Genomic DNA, 14,774 nt, shown 5'->3' on the forward strand with positions numbered 1-14,774 from the left:
CTCGGGTAAGTTCGGAGGAGCGTCATGCCAGCTGTAACCAATGGGAGGCAGGTGGCAGCTAATGATTGGTCACGAGAGGTTGTTCAGGAAGAGCAACATGGGTCACACAGTCCCTACCGGTGGCTGTTATATAAACAGCTACCCGCAAGTGCAGTGAAGCTTCGCTTAATGCTGGCAGAAAATTAGCTAAATTTATTTTAAAATTTCAATAGTTTTTATTATTAAATGCAATTCATTTTCTGCTTATCCTTTTTAGGTAAATTTATAAAAAATTTATAATTATTTTTTATATTAACCATTCACCACTGTGCTGGTAGTGGTATGAGCACTCGTCATGATCTATGAAAGTTAAGTAGAGAATGGCCCACTAAGGCTATCCCGTCATACCCTTAACACGGAGCTTAAATGCCCCCTCAAACTGAAGAACGAACACCTGCTTCTGCATGTATACTCTGTTTCTCTACGTTAAACCCCTACCACTTATTTTTTTTATTCATGCCCAACTGCCATGAAAAGCTCTTTACAGCTGCTGGTAACGTTACCAAGGCACTGATGATTGCACAGGTAGTCTCCAGTCGACGAAGCTGCGTCGTCAACCCTCCCTCTACGCGAATATGTGCCCATGCAGCCAAGTGTAGCCACTTTTTAAGCTTGCACAACACCTCTGCGAGTCGATTACAGTGCCTTTGGAACCCTTGGGGGCCGCTGTGGTAGCTCCATTGGGGTGTTCTGCTTCCCTCTGCGGGGATCACTGCCCAGAGCCAGGGGTGGGTGGAGGGAGGTGTGGGACGATATGGGGAACTGGGAAGTCCGCAAAGGAAGCCATGGCACAGACTAAACATTCACTGTTCACTCTGCTTTCACGCAACTACTCACCCGCCACGGTCGTCGGTAACGCGCATCGCTCGGTCTGTTTGGTGTTGCATAATCCACTGCGCTAATACAGGCGTTGAATAGTATCTTGATATGGCTTCTTATGCTTGGAACATACCGATGCGAGCCGATGACACAGGCTGTCAAACCCTCGCGCATTTGCATAGCGGATAAACAGACCGAACGGCGCACGCTCTACCGGTTAACCGCTGCAGCCGGATAGTCGGTTGAAAAAGATGCGTGCAGAGAGCAGCGCACAATCACATTGAACAATGGAGAGGAAGAGATCTACCTCAAAGATAGCAAAAATATAGTCACATTAAGGTTTGCTGCGCGATATCCGATTGTCAAGTTTATGTTATTTTAGTACTCGTGGTTTGGTTTGGTTTATGGGGTTTAACGTTCCAAAGCGACTAAGGCTATGAGAGACGCCGTAGAGAAGGGCTACGGAAATTTCGACCACCTGGGGTTCTTTAACGTGCACTGACATCGCACAGTACACGGGCCTCTAGAATTTCTCCTCCAAAGAAATTCCAGCCGCCGCGGCCGGGATCGAACCTGCGTCGTGTGCCTGGCATTAGGTGCAAAGGCATCTACGCACACCACGGCATTCGTGTCGCAAAGCCGACATTCTGAACCAGAGAAGCCAGCAAGTTCGTGACTCGATGTAGAATTCATTTTGCTACCGCGCAAACAAGCGTTAGAGTAGTACTTGCTGTAGTGCTAGTTGGTTCATGTTATAAATTTGAACGGCGCAAAGGAGACGGACAAAGGAAATAGAGGGGAGATAGATAGCGCCTGAGTTGGTAGCAGGCGCTCTTTCTATCCACCCTGTATTTCCTGTGTCCGTCTCTTTTGCGCCGTTCAAATTTACAGTCAAGCGTGCACAATGATAAGGGAAAACGAACGGGACAGCACCTCGTCCCATCGGTTTCTTCTCGCCTTTGTGCTCGTTTATTTGCGCGGTCGCAAAATTGTGCCCATTCCTGCGCAGCATTTTGTGTGACAATTTGCGTGTCTCACCTACAAATGAGGACTCGACGCCTTGCAGTTAGCGGTTTCTTCTTTTGTTTCACGGTTCCAGTGTTTGATCACAACTGCAGCGGCATCCATCATTGAACTAGAACGTATTTAAAGACGCAAAGCCTCCATATGCTTCGCACCGTGGTCACTAACGCAGAAGCAGAGAAAGCTTCAGAATATGAGAAAGCTTCAGAATATGAGAAAGCGATGGTTCACACAGCCGCAAACGACTGTTAAGGCACTGCAGGTTACCTGCGATGAGAGCGGTGCACAGACGCTCATCAATAAGATCCGTACTTAGAGCAGCGTGCTGCTCTCGAAGGGCGCTCTCCCGGTCTGGGCCTGGCCGCGCGCTCTGCGGTCCGTGCCACCAGCATCTCACGTTCCTGCGCGTGTTGGTCTCGTGCTTCGAGAATTTCCGCACCAAATTCTAGTGCGGCATGCCTAACAAGCTACGATTCCCCACTCAACCCAAACACGAAATGCGCGACAAGTTCCCCATTTTCCCTGATCGGCGCCAATGTTCGAGTACGTCCAATAGGCCTTGACATCGTGACCAACAGCTCTCCCTCACTTTGTGCTAGCGGCGCTAGTGTCCGACAAAATTTTTAGTTTCGTTTTTAACACAATGTTAAAAAAACGTAAACTCAACAATAAAAATAATGTATATAAATCTATTACTCATAGTTTTGAATCATTATTTATAGTTATGTAGCTTTTTAATTTAAACAAAAACGGTTCTCTTTTTTTTATGTTGCTGAAAATGTTTACTGACCAAACTGAGTATGAACCCCGTGGCTGGAGTCCCTATTTCAGGATTACATTGGTCTAAACTACTACGGCGGCCATGCTTGAGAGTATGCGTAGAGATTACCCGGCGGTCTGTTTTCAATAAAGTATTCAGTTGTTAGACCAGCCTTTGTCCTGTGTTCTCTCCCTGTGTGTTCGTCTTTTTTGGCTGGTTTTTCTTCTTTGATTTGACCTGCTTACGAGCCATTTCTGGCCCTCAGAACCAGCGCTGAGCAGGGCCATGGAGGAAAAAAAAACTGAGGGAAGAACGTCCGGCGACAGCCTTGAAGCCAGTCATAAAAAGCAAAAATATAGTAAAAAAAAGAGAGTGGGTCCTCTCTGTGATCATTTCAAGTGAGAACGTGAGATATCATCTAGCTCGTTGCGCGCGCGCATGCGCGAACCAGCGCAGCAAACTGACTGCAGATCAACCGCCTTGCTGTATGCCCGCGCCACGGGCCGCGCAGACGCGCAGACTAGATTATACCAGAACAAAAACATAAAGGCTGACTGGGAGAGCGAAAAACAGGGGAGGGAGCGGCTTCACGAGCACTTGGCTTGCGAAGGCTGGCCGCTTGGCATCGCGCTCCCTCCTCAGTTTTTTTGTCCATGAGCAGGGCGGCCTCTCACCGGTTAGGGGTTGGGGAAGGGATTGGGGATATGACTTGTTTTTCTGGCAGACTCATAGCATCTGGTAGAAATGCACATTTTCTCCACAGTGCCGACATTCTGGCCTGTAAAGTTCTAGGTGCTACGTGTAGTGATTTGGATGTGAAGAAGTTTAATGTTATTTTTTCGTCCTTGGCCCAGTGTTTTTCCTACATACCGGGCTAGTAGGTGTGTAGGTGTTTTCAAATAAATTTGAAAATTTATTTTAGACCACACCTCCCTCAATTAAAGCCTTTAATTCTGTTCACTTCTTTTGTAATTAATTTGAACTACCAAGTTTATTATAATTGCTGAAACGCATCGGGTGATTTCTGTCCAAGCTTGTTTGGCGTTATTTTTTTTATTTTTAGCTATGAATGTCCCAATACAAGTGAGTGCAATAGATGGGTAAGTAAACTGAGCAGACGGGGTCAATGACCCAGCGTCTTGGTTTCGCACGTTTTGAAGAAACAAAGATTATCAGCAACGGTAATAAAATATAAGCACTCGCCTGTTCGTCTGGGTATACCTATATGAGGGCAAACTGTTACCCAAGCAAACATGAAATCATTTATTCAGTGGTTATGAAAACATACAATAAAGTTACCAATATTTCTGTTTATGGGAACGTGAACATTATTGCACTTTTTCAAAGTGACATCTATGTTAAATAGATGCCTGTAATTGACAAAACAGTTGGGATTGCATATATACATAGATGCAGAATTCAGGCTTCAAAGCAAAACTGTCGCGGAACTTCATATTCTGGCTTGGTTACGCAAGGCTGACTCCAGCACAAGTTTTGCTTCCGTGGCCGCTAGAATGAGGGCTTGGAATTTGGCGAAGATGAATTCGAAGCCTCACTGTGGCATACGCAGCAGTCAACATTTTTCTTATTCGCTCTTTGTGAGCCATGCAAGTCTTCACAGAGGGCTTGTCTACCTCTGCAAGATATGCGATCAAAGAACGAAGTGGCGACTTTATGGTGAAAAATGAGCCGGTACACCATGAATTGACGGCGGTAAAATTCTCTTCATAGTTTTTCACTGTTTTCATTACATCCCTGCTGGGATATATGAGGTTTCGTCCATCCCTGACGTATTCCTTGAGTGCAGTGAGGGAAGCATACTCATCGTCAGGGTTGCCAAGAAGAGCAGCTTTGCACTGCGCACAAGTTATGAATTCTAGAATTCCTTTCAAAATAAAAGCGCCAAGGTAAAACAAGATACGGCACTCGGCTGACGTGAGCTCTTCAATGAACAGGATTTTAGAATCATTGATTTCATCGACTTCGTTGTCCGTACCTTCTTTCTTGGCGTGTGCAAGCAGATTGACAAGGTATTAACGGTCGTCAAGTTCGTATAACTTGTCGACCTGGGAGTATGAAGAAAGTGGCTGACGCTGATTAGTCGAAGTGCACACTTCAAGTCGTACGTAGTGGGCACTGACTTCATGAGCCGCACCGCAGAAAAAAAGTTTTCTAGGCAGTCTTGCAACAGCCTGCTCGTCAGAAGGAATTCATACCTTCACTGCCAAGAAGCACTTCTTGAAGGCGAAGGACAGCCGTTGTTGCAATTAGGACCTCTGCTTGCGATGGTTTTCACTGAGATCCAGTGCCTATTTTAAGTTCTCTGTTCGTGTCTGTTGCCATTCGAGTGTGTCCAAGGCGGCATGATATTTAGTCATGTTTCTGCGGCTTAACACCATGTTGGGATGACGCGATGACATAAGGGCGTACCACCTAGAAACGAGTTCCATAAACCACGATGTTGTTTCGGCCTCTGGCTCAATCGCTCCTTCTTTTATTAGGAACCGAATAGCTGGCGGGGCTTCGCGGAAGAGCTGGACAGCGACTCCAACTTTCATCTTGGTGAAGTGTACACCACTAATGTTGATTTCTGATAATTTTGGGGCTACCTTAAGCTCACTGCCAGAGACATAATTCAAGACGGCCAGTACATGCTCTAGTTTCACCTTCGAGGAAGTCAATCCGTTCTTGCTTACTGTATTATCACAGAGTGTGAAGACTTTAGAGCTTAGAAGCTGTCTTTTCAGGTTCTTAAGGACATGTGCTAGGTCAGAGGTGAAAAAAAGTCCCTTCCCGCCTAAGGTTGGGTGGGGTATTGAGCACGAAGTCGTCGAATGGCGGTGACTCAAAAAGCCAAATTCTCTCCACATAGCGCGGTTTGCTGCACCCATGTCACAGGCGAATACCCGTACTCATAGAGAAATCTGGCTGGCTGAATATCTGAACTATTTCCAGGACATATGTCCTGAGTACACAGCCGTCCACGTGCCTACCAGTAAATTCGTATAGGCTATCACTTGCATCCATCTTTGGTTCACCCCACCTAGCATAAATACCAATGCGTGGTTGGCTGCCTCTGCAGGCTTCGCGGGCAAGGTCGTTCCTCCCAAAAGCACGTCTTCTCCGCGCTCGAGTTCAAATCCGGGCGTTATCTCCATTTCATCCAGAAAGAGAACGCAGTCTTTTTCCGCGTCCTCCATTCCCTCTGCTTTCGACCTCATTGCGTCGGTCACTTCATGCAGGATAGCTGGCAGAAACTTCAGGCTCTGAATTATTCTTGCTAACGTTCTGCTTGATGGGAGAGGGTAGCCAATCTTTTTGAGCGTTTCATACCCAGTGGTTCCACAAGCAAATTTAATTTTTAGGCCTTGTTTTACTGTTTGCGCTGACCAGGAATCTCGGCACGAATTTGGTCTTCATATAAAAACTTCGCATTTCGTGAGAAATTAGCTGCCTCTTTCTGCAGCTTACGATACTGCTTCTGTAGTTTTTTGACACTGTTCTTATAGTCTTTATGGTGTTGTTTCAGCTTAATGTTGGCTGCTGTGAGATATACTATCTTCTTCCTAAGCTCTGCTGCCTCAGAATCAAAGGGTTGGGTCGCACGAACCACTGCAGTTTCTTGAGGCCGAACATCCGTGGTGGTCGAAGTAAGTTGCTCACTAGCATTGTTGTTTTTTCTGTACCTACCAATGTCTCATTTATCACCCCGTCTGACGATGAATCTGCTGGAAGAGAAGGACGCTTCTCACTTCTGGTGAAGAACCTTGTGCGGCAGCGTCATCACTGCATAATGCAGGCACGTGCACACTTCGGTCCCTTGGTGGCCTTCGCTCTTTAGGAAATTCTGGAAGCAGATAAATGAGGAAAACGAGCACATTACATATTCAAAATAGTGGTCATTTTGCAAACTCCGAAAGTAAGCTTTTCTGCATTGCAAAGGACTCTTCACCATGGTGGCCCATCGTAAACGTCAGGTGCAGCTGTTTTTCACCCTCCTTCAACAAAAGGAAAGGCTAGGCAAAGCTGGTGCCAATCCCGTTATCCCGACAGCGTGTCGTATAAAGGAAAGGAGGAAAGGAACGCAGCATTATTCATACTATATATACCTGCACCTTTTTCTGACCCCAAAGCTGGTTTGGCGGCCAAGGTGAAGAAATTTTGCTATGCCAAGAAGCTGACATCCAAAGTTTTGAAAAGGGTCGATAGAAGACGCGTCAGAAAATTTAATATGTATGCGCACCAACCACTTCATCACACAACGTTTTCAAATGTAGACGACGAGGCGATAAGCAGCATGGCAACAAACACCAAGGTTAGGAGGTATCTGACCTTTGAATGGGAACACCGCTGGGACAGCACTGGGCTTGAGCTTCTTCCATCCGTCCGCGCGGTTTTGTTCGAAGCTCTTGTCTTCGAAATGAGCCTGCAGATGAATTTGTCATTGGAATTAGCCCGACATTTCCTGCTCGAGAATGAAAACAATGAACACAGCACGCAAGAAAACAAACTATTCCAAATATATCAGTCGAATTACTCGAATGAGCACCTCAATCTGCACCTAACAACATCTCCTGTTAATCTCATTTACTGACCTAATGCGACGTTGTTGGACGAAGCATCGGGCTAACAGGCAGCGCAAGCTACCCAACGCAGCATACGAGTGAAAAACTAAAAAAAATCTTAAGTAAATTAATCCGTATTGGTTCCTAGACGACCCCGATGCACAGTAATTGCCACAGCTTATGTGTCCTCGCTTGTTCTCGTGCTCTGTGCCTTGATTCGTGCCGGCCGCGGTTCGCTGACAAGCGCCTCGTAACGGCAATTGTTTTCTAATGAACAGAAGCGGCGAAGGCACGTTTGGTACGCATTCACGAACGAAAACATTGCGCCATGCAATTTCGGATGCAAACAGGCAAGTGGCAGGCAATGACCGGTTCGACGCTGAAGCGCCGCCATTTTTTTTTACGCCGAGCAAGACGAATAGTGTGGAAATGAAATCTGACCAATACAAATGTTGTACTACACTTAGCTGACTAAACGCAAAAGCGGTAAGTCTTAACAAAAACAGCACTGGACCAACATGCAGCACTTACACTACAGACACATCAGGAGTTCGTTGGTTGCCACTTGTCACGCTTGATCCGGAGCAGCCACAGAAGGCTCCTTTTCGGGTCTCTTGGAAAATGGAACATCCTCCTGCCGTTTCTCGCATGGTTGGAGCACTGAGGAACACAACATCCAGGCATTGCACGGCGATGAAAGTCGCGCGAACGCAGGCACGGAGTGGTGACGCCTGCATGACAGCAGAGCGGCGAAGTGGACGCGGGCAACGCAATGGCGGAGGGAGCGCGCGAAAACAGGTTTAGGTGTACGCCCGCGCACCGCGTACTCTCAACAACCTTACGCGGGCAGCACCCCACATTTTTTTTTTATTTCAATACCCTGTATTTGTACATAGTGTATATTGCCGCCCAACCCCTATCCTTTCTTCTATCGCTCCCGCCTTTCTTTCCTTCTCCCTGTCCTCTCCCTGTCATTTTATTCCCGCTAACCGCAGCTCAGGTGCTTCAGCCTTCGATGGCAGATGCCGCGGATAGCAACATCTGTTCCTTCATTTTTATTTTCTTATTATTAATAAATATGCACTAACAACGCCGAGCGGTTCAAAGGGTGACTTCATCCTAAGCGGAGGGGCGCGCATCGAGGCATCCCAAACCTTTCAGAGTTGGCCCGCCACCTGCACAGGCGCTTTATCAAGCACTGCGTGGAATGCTTCGCTTGCCGCACTGCCTCATCGAGACCAGCGCGACACGCGTTGTCTGCATCAGCGCTTTTTCAATCGCTGCGCAACACACATGGCAACACGCGTCGTTTGCACCGGGACAAATCTTTTCAAACGCAGCGCCATTTAAGTAAATTGGTAAATTGGTTTTTGAGGAAAGTGAATGGCGCAGTATCTGTCTCACATATCTCGGCGGATACCTGAACCACGCCTTAAGGGCAGGGAGGAAGGTGGGAGTGAAAGAAGAGAGAGAAAAAGAGGTGCCGTAGTGGAGGTATCCGGAATAATTTCAACCACCTGTGGATCTTTAACGTGCACTGACATCGCACAGCACGCGGGCGCCTTCTGCGTTTCGCCTTCTTCGAAACGCGGGAAATTTTTATTTTAATATTTCAGTTTTTCTCTCCACTGCCTCCCATTGTCGTTTTGCATACCGACATGACCTTGAAGAATGGGAGCAGTACACCTTTCGTTCTAAAAAACCAGTGCTTTCGCGCTACAATCGGCTTAACCAAGTTAAAACCCTCACAATTTTGACAGCAACCAGTATGAATGATTCCACCTGCTCAGAATTGCGAGGTTAAATAAAGAAAACCGGCATATATAAAGTTTGAGGTCCTTGAACCGTGGCTGAGGTCACAAATGTTCTACGCTGTGCCGCTGTTCGATAGGATCGCCCGCAGGATCGGCGGAGAGGATAGCCCCTGAACACGTGCTCTCCCTAGCGGCGACGCTCACTTCCAGTCACCGGCCATCCCATTCGCACGGAGAAAGCGTAATTTGAGAGAGCGGTGCGACCGCTCTTCTCGCCACACGGTGGCGCGCTTAACCCATGCTCGCGCTTAACCCATGCTGCCCAACAGGTGGGCAGCTAAGGTATTTAAATATTTATACAGAAAGAGCGTTGACTCACGGTGGCGGAAAAGAACTAGAAAACTAACCAGTAAGCATGTCGGTCATGAGGACGGAGAAAGAAAGAGCATTAAACGGCAGGTTAAAAACGCGGAAGTTAAAAATTGGATTAATTCAATGGAAAAGAAACATAGTGTAGAACTATATCGATACTGAAAAAGGCAGATCAGGAAAGAATTTTTCTATGATACGAGGGGGTACCCAAAAGAAACCGGACTTATTTTTGTTTGAACTTATTTGTTCACATTTTAAGCACAGACCTTCAATCTCCTTCAAAGTATTCCCTACTTGCAATGATACGCTTGTCAAATCTTTCATTCCATTTTTCAAAACATTGTTTAAATTCATCTTTTGTGATGCTTGACAGTGCCTCCGTCGTTTTTTTCTTCACCTCAGCAACGTCAGCGAAACGCTTTCCATTCACCTATTTTTTCATTCTAGGAAACAAAGAAAGTAGCACGGGGCAAGGTCGGGAGAGTATGAGGGTTGAGGAACAGGGGTCGTGCCATTTTTGGTCAAAAACTATCGTAGAGACAGGGCTGTGTGAGCAGGGGCATTGCCATGATGGAAAAACCAGTCACCCGACCGCCACAAATCTGGCCGCTTCCACCGCACACTGTTGCCCAATCTTTTCAAAACATCCAAGTAGAAAGCCTGGTTAACTGTCTGACCCTGCGGAACAAATTCTCAATGAACGACTCCTCTCACGTCGAAAAAACAAATCAGCATTGTTTTGAGGTTTGGTTTCACCTGACGAGCTTTCTTGAGGCGAGGTGAATTTGAAGTTTTCCATTGGCATAATTGTTGCTTTGATTCAGGATTCGATTCAGGAACACTTGAGTTGTCCCCATAGCATCGTCCTTGTACGTCTTTCTTAATATTTCAAGAGTTTCCCTTCAACTTTTTCCGAGAAAAAATCAGAATTTCACTGGCGCACGCTGTTCACGAAAATCATCCATTGCAAAAACGACATTCACACAAAACAGTAGTCACTCTAAAACTCTGCCTAGACTAGTCTTACCTCCTTCAACGACGGCACTCGGCTTACTGACTCTGGAATGTTCGTTCTATGCGCTCCTAGTGGCAAAACGCGGTACCACAGAAGCTTTGCCGGCCAAAAAATTTAGTCCGGTTTCTTTTGGGTACCCCCTCAAGAGGCAGTGCCCTACTTTTTGAAGCTAGGTCAGGGTGTCTTAGAAAGGGCAGCTACAAAAAGAAATTTAACGAAGACGACACATGTGCAGTGTGTGGTAGATCTGTGGAAACAATTGAACACCTCATAATCAAATGTGATGGTATCCATCCGGATGTCGATGCAGGCATAGTCACTCTTTCTGAGGCCCTAGGGTTTAAAGATAACAATGGTCATGTAAATAAATCTGCAGTGGAAGTTAGCAAAAAGCGATTGGAGGATTGGTGGCTGAAAAGCAGAGATGCGGCATAAGGTTAGAATTGTAGGAAACAGTAGGTAAAGATGATGGCGAATCTTAATGAGAATTGCCAACACAGTAAACAAAAAAATAATAAAGAAAGAAAAGCTGAGCATGGTGGCAATTGCCACCACCCCGTTTCAAAGGGGGCGCTTCCATCCATCCATCCATCCATCCATCCATCCATCCATCCATCCATCCATCCATCCATCCATCCATCCATCCATCCATCCATCCATCCATCCATCCATCCATCCATCCATCCATCCATCCATCCATCCATCCATCCATCCATCCATCCATCCATCCATCCATCCATCCATCCATCCATCCATCCATCCATCCAACCATCCGTCCGTCCGTCCGTCCGTCCGTCCGTCCGTCCGTCCGTCCGTCCGTCCGTCCGTCCGTCCGTCCATCCATCCATCCATCCATCCATCCATCCATCCATCCATCCATCCATCCATCCGTCCATCCATCCATCCGTCCGTCCGTCCGTCCGTCCGTCCGTCCGTCCGTCCGTCCGTCCGTCCGCTTTCCCTGAGGCGGTCGTGCGTGGACCACGAAAACGCAGTTGTCGCAGGCCTGTGTGCGATGCGCGCTAGAAAATTACCGCACAGCAGCGCCGGCAAAGGACAAGGTAGCTTGCTGGTATAATAATTCTTCCTAAATTCGGAAGCAGACCTAGGACCTAGCTGAAGCAGACCGTCATAAGAGCGTTTTTTATTTGTGCAGTTGTATATGCACCAAGCATTAATTACTTTGCATTTGAGCACAGCGGTCTATTTTAATTTTGCTATCCCTGTAAGCGTTAGTTTAGAGCCTTAAAATATATAGAGATTAGAGTTCTGTCGGTTTTCCTGTGCAGCAATGGTATTTGATTTGGATTTGGAGAATGAGTACAGGGCCTGGGACACAAAGGACGCAGTATAGTGGTACAATAGAATATTAAAAAAAAGTGTTAACACATGGTAATCTGTCAGGGCAGGGTACAATAAAGAAAGCAAGGTGCTAAGCATGATTTAACATGAACACTGTAATTTACCAAGGAATGCTTTTTCTAGAATTAGGCGCTGAAATGAACCAACTGCTTCAGATGAATTGATTTCATAAAATATCTTATTCCATGAAGATATTCCTGCAAAAAAGACTGTGAACTTTCCATGATTAATGCGTATCGTAGGAGCAGAAGGTTGAGGTATTTCAGAAAAAAACTCGTATTTTAGTACTGGAAAGATTAGAAACGGTGAAGCTAACTATAAATATGTCACGACGAAGGAGACGGAGCATGAAGACTACGAACATATGCCTGAACAGCTGCCGAACCGAAAGGCTATTTTGATTAATGTACAGTGGAGCGGAATGAGCGTGAAAAAGGTTGAAGGTCATTGGTCGGATTGCTTGTTTTTGAAGGCGTTGAATGTGGCCCAAGTGCGTAGCATAAGTGTTACCCCAAGATAACAGGCAGTAAGATAAGTAGCTGAGCATATACGTATGATACAATGATAGGATGATACGCGGTTGAAAGTAATATCATGCTTTGATAATGATATGAATACCGAACGAAATTTTTTGAAAGAGGTATTGCGCATGATTATAGAATTTCAGATGTTTCTCCAGTATTACACCATGAAATTTGGTGTTATGGGAAAGAGGTATGACGTGACTATAAAGTGACAATGATAAAGAAGTAGAGGTTGCAATTTGATGACATGGAAATACAAGGAATGCTGTTTCCTCTGGATTGATACGCAGTAGGTTAATCGAACACTAAATGTGGATTTTGCGCAAGTCAGTGGCAGTTTATGCTGCAGTGGCTTTGTCAGACGTAAAAATCATAGTGTCATCCGCATCAAAATACAGTTAGAATAGTGGAGAACATTGGCGACGTCATTAATATATAACAAGAATAATAATGGCCCTAAATTGGATCCCTTAGGGACTCCCATGCGAGTACGTTTTGCGGGTGGAAAGCTGTCATTTATTTGCACGGACTGAAAACGGTTAATAAGATAGCTATGAAGGAACTTGTTATGCCAAACGATTCAAGTTTATGTAGAAGAATTCGATGATTAATGGCGTTAAATACTTTTATGATCAATAAATACGGTTTCCTGATCAAAGATTTCTGACCGAAGAATTGTTTAATTCTTTCAGTGAACTTAATAAGCGCTAGTTCCGTCGAAAAGCATGGTCTGAAACCAAACTGATGTTCAGAAATTAGGTTAAATTTAATCAAGTAGTTACAATCGTTTATGTAGGAGCTTTTCTACAACTTTTCTAAGAAGCAGGAGGATACAAATGGGTCGATAGTTATTAATAACGTACAATCGCCTTTATTAAACACAGCTATAATTTTTTCACTTTTCAGAGAGTTCGGAAATACGCCTGATTTGACCATGGTGTTGACAATGCCTGCAAAAATTCAGGGGGGCACTTTGTTGACCTAAAGTGCGGTGAGGCGAAAGCCTTAAGCGCGGTGTTGCTGCTTGTGTCACTGATGTGTTGTTAAGATGTTAAGCTTCGTCTCTAACAGTGAAACGCGACAGCGTCTTGCAACGCTGCCAGGGAGTCCACAGAACGCCATCGCCCGTTCGGTTCTACGCCTTGTTCGTCGGTAAATTGGTTTTTGAGAAAAGGAAATGTATCTGTCTCGCATACCTCAGTGGACACCTGAGCCTCGTCGTAACGGGAAGGGAGGAAGATAGGAGTGAACGAAGACACCGTATTCACTAGACGCGCCTTTGTTCATTCCAAACCATCGCGCTGGCATGACGGAGTGGTTAGCATGCTCGTCTCGCACTCCGTAGACCGGGGTTCGATTCCCGAACTCGACCAATTTCCTACTCGGCTTTATTTATTTATCTGGCCTGACTAGAAAAGGTTAATTAGGCTAATTGAGTGATTAAGCAATTAACTAAACTCATTCCCACTTACTTGGAGCATCACTATATGATCCCTTTAATTGGTTGCATGGTCACAGCCAAAGTACAATTGGCCCCGTTTGAAATTCGCGCACTGTGACGTCACGACCGTTTCGACCAATTGAAAAGCGTGACATTTCTGTCGACAACTCTTGCTTACAACGATGAGGCATTAAAGGCCTCCGCCTTAAAAAACGAGGGCGAAGCAGAAACACACAAACAGCAACAGCTCCAGCCATAGTGCTGTCGACTCTCTACGAGACTCTCTAAGCCCTCCTACGGGACCGGCATACAAGCGCCGGTTGCTCTCCAAACGAGTCAGAAAAAATGACTGCTGCCGGTGTCTTCTCAATGTTTATCAAGATATCAGTCGAGCTGTGCATTTGATAATGCACGGAATTATATTTTCCGATTTCTAATAACGCGTGCAAAAAGCACATACATGCCACAATACACTTCGTTGTCATACGTGATCTGTTAGGGGCTTTGAGAGAAGGCCGCTTAGAGAAAGAGGGGAGCTCCAGGGCGAGAAGGGCTTTCGACTGAAAAACTGCTTTCGCGTGCTCCCCAAGGATGGCGCTGCGGTCCTACACTCACGCATGTAAAAGACCGGCCGCAGGACCTTCATGCTCTTTCCCCCTCTGGCAGGCAGATGTATACACGGTCGAGGAGTAATCGAACGCGCTGCATATACATTCTTGTCAGACCTGCGTCTCGTCGTGTCCGCGTACGCTTCTGCATCGTCCTGGATTTCAGTGTCGCCACCGTCACAGCTGCTTAAGCCGAGCAATGGAGCCTGTGTTAGGCCCGTAAACATTTCATGCTTACTCTACTCTCGGTTACGGGAGAGGCGCAATTTTTATCATTCCTGATAACGCCATGGATAGCCATGGGTCGTTCCCTGAGCAACGACGCCGGATTTGGTTGCCAACTGGCCGTAATTGACTCCCACCTTCATAACAGAACTTACGGCGCGCAATCAAAATCAGTGTCTTCGAACTCCTACCTCGTAGCTACATAGGCCAGCCACTGTACAGCGTTGGTGTATATCTGACTTTTGGTTATAATATTGCCCCCGGGAA

The 14,774-nt window shown here is 46.1% G+C and overlaps 1 pseudogene; it reads right to left on the minus strand.

Moving 5' to 3' along the window:
• Positions 1–5,533: 5,533 nt before the first annotated feature.
• Positions 5,534–7,890, minus strand: LOC149353433 (uncharacterized; annotated as a pseudogene).
• Positions 7,891–14,774: the final 6,884 nt, after the last annotated feature.

Source organism: Amblyomma mixtum, chromosome 3 (assembly GCF_055824585.1).
Source record: "Amblyomma mixtum isolate Tamu chromosome 3, ASM5582458v1, whole genome shotgun sequence".
Lineage (NCBI taxonomy): Eukaryota > Metazoa > Arthropoda > Arachnida > Ixodida > Ixodidae > Amblyomma > Amblyomma mixtum.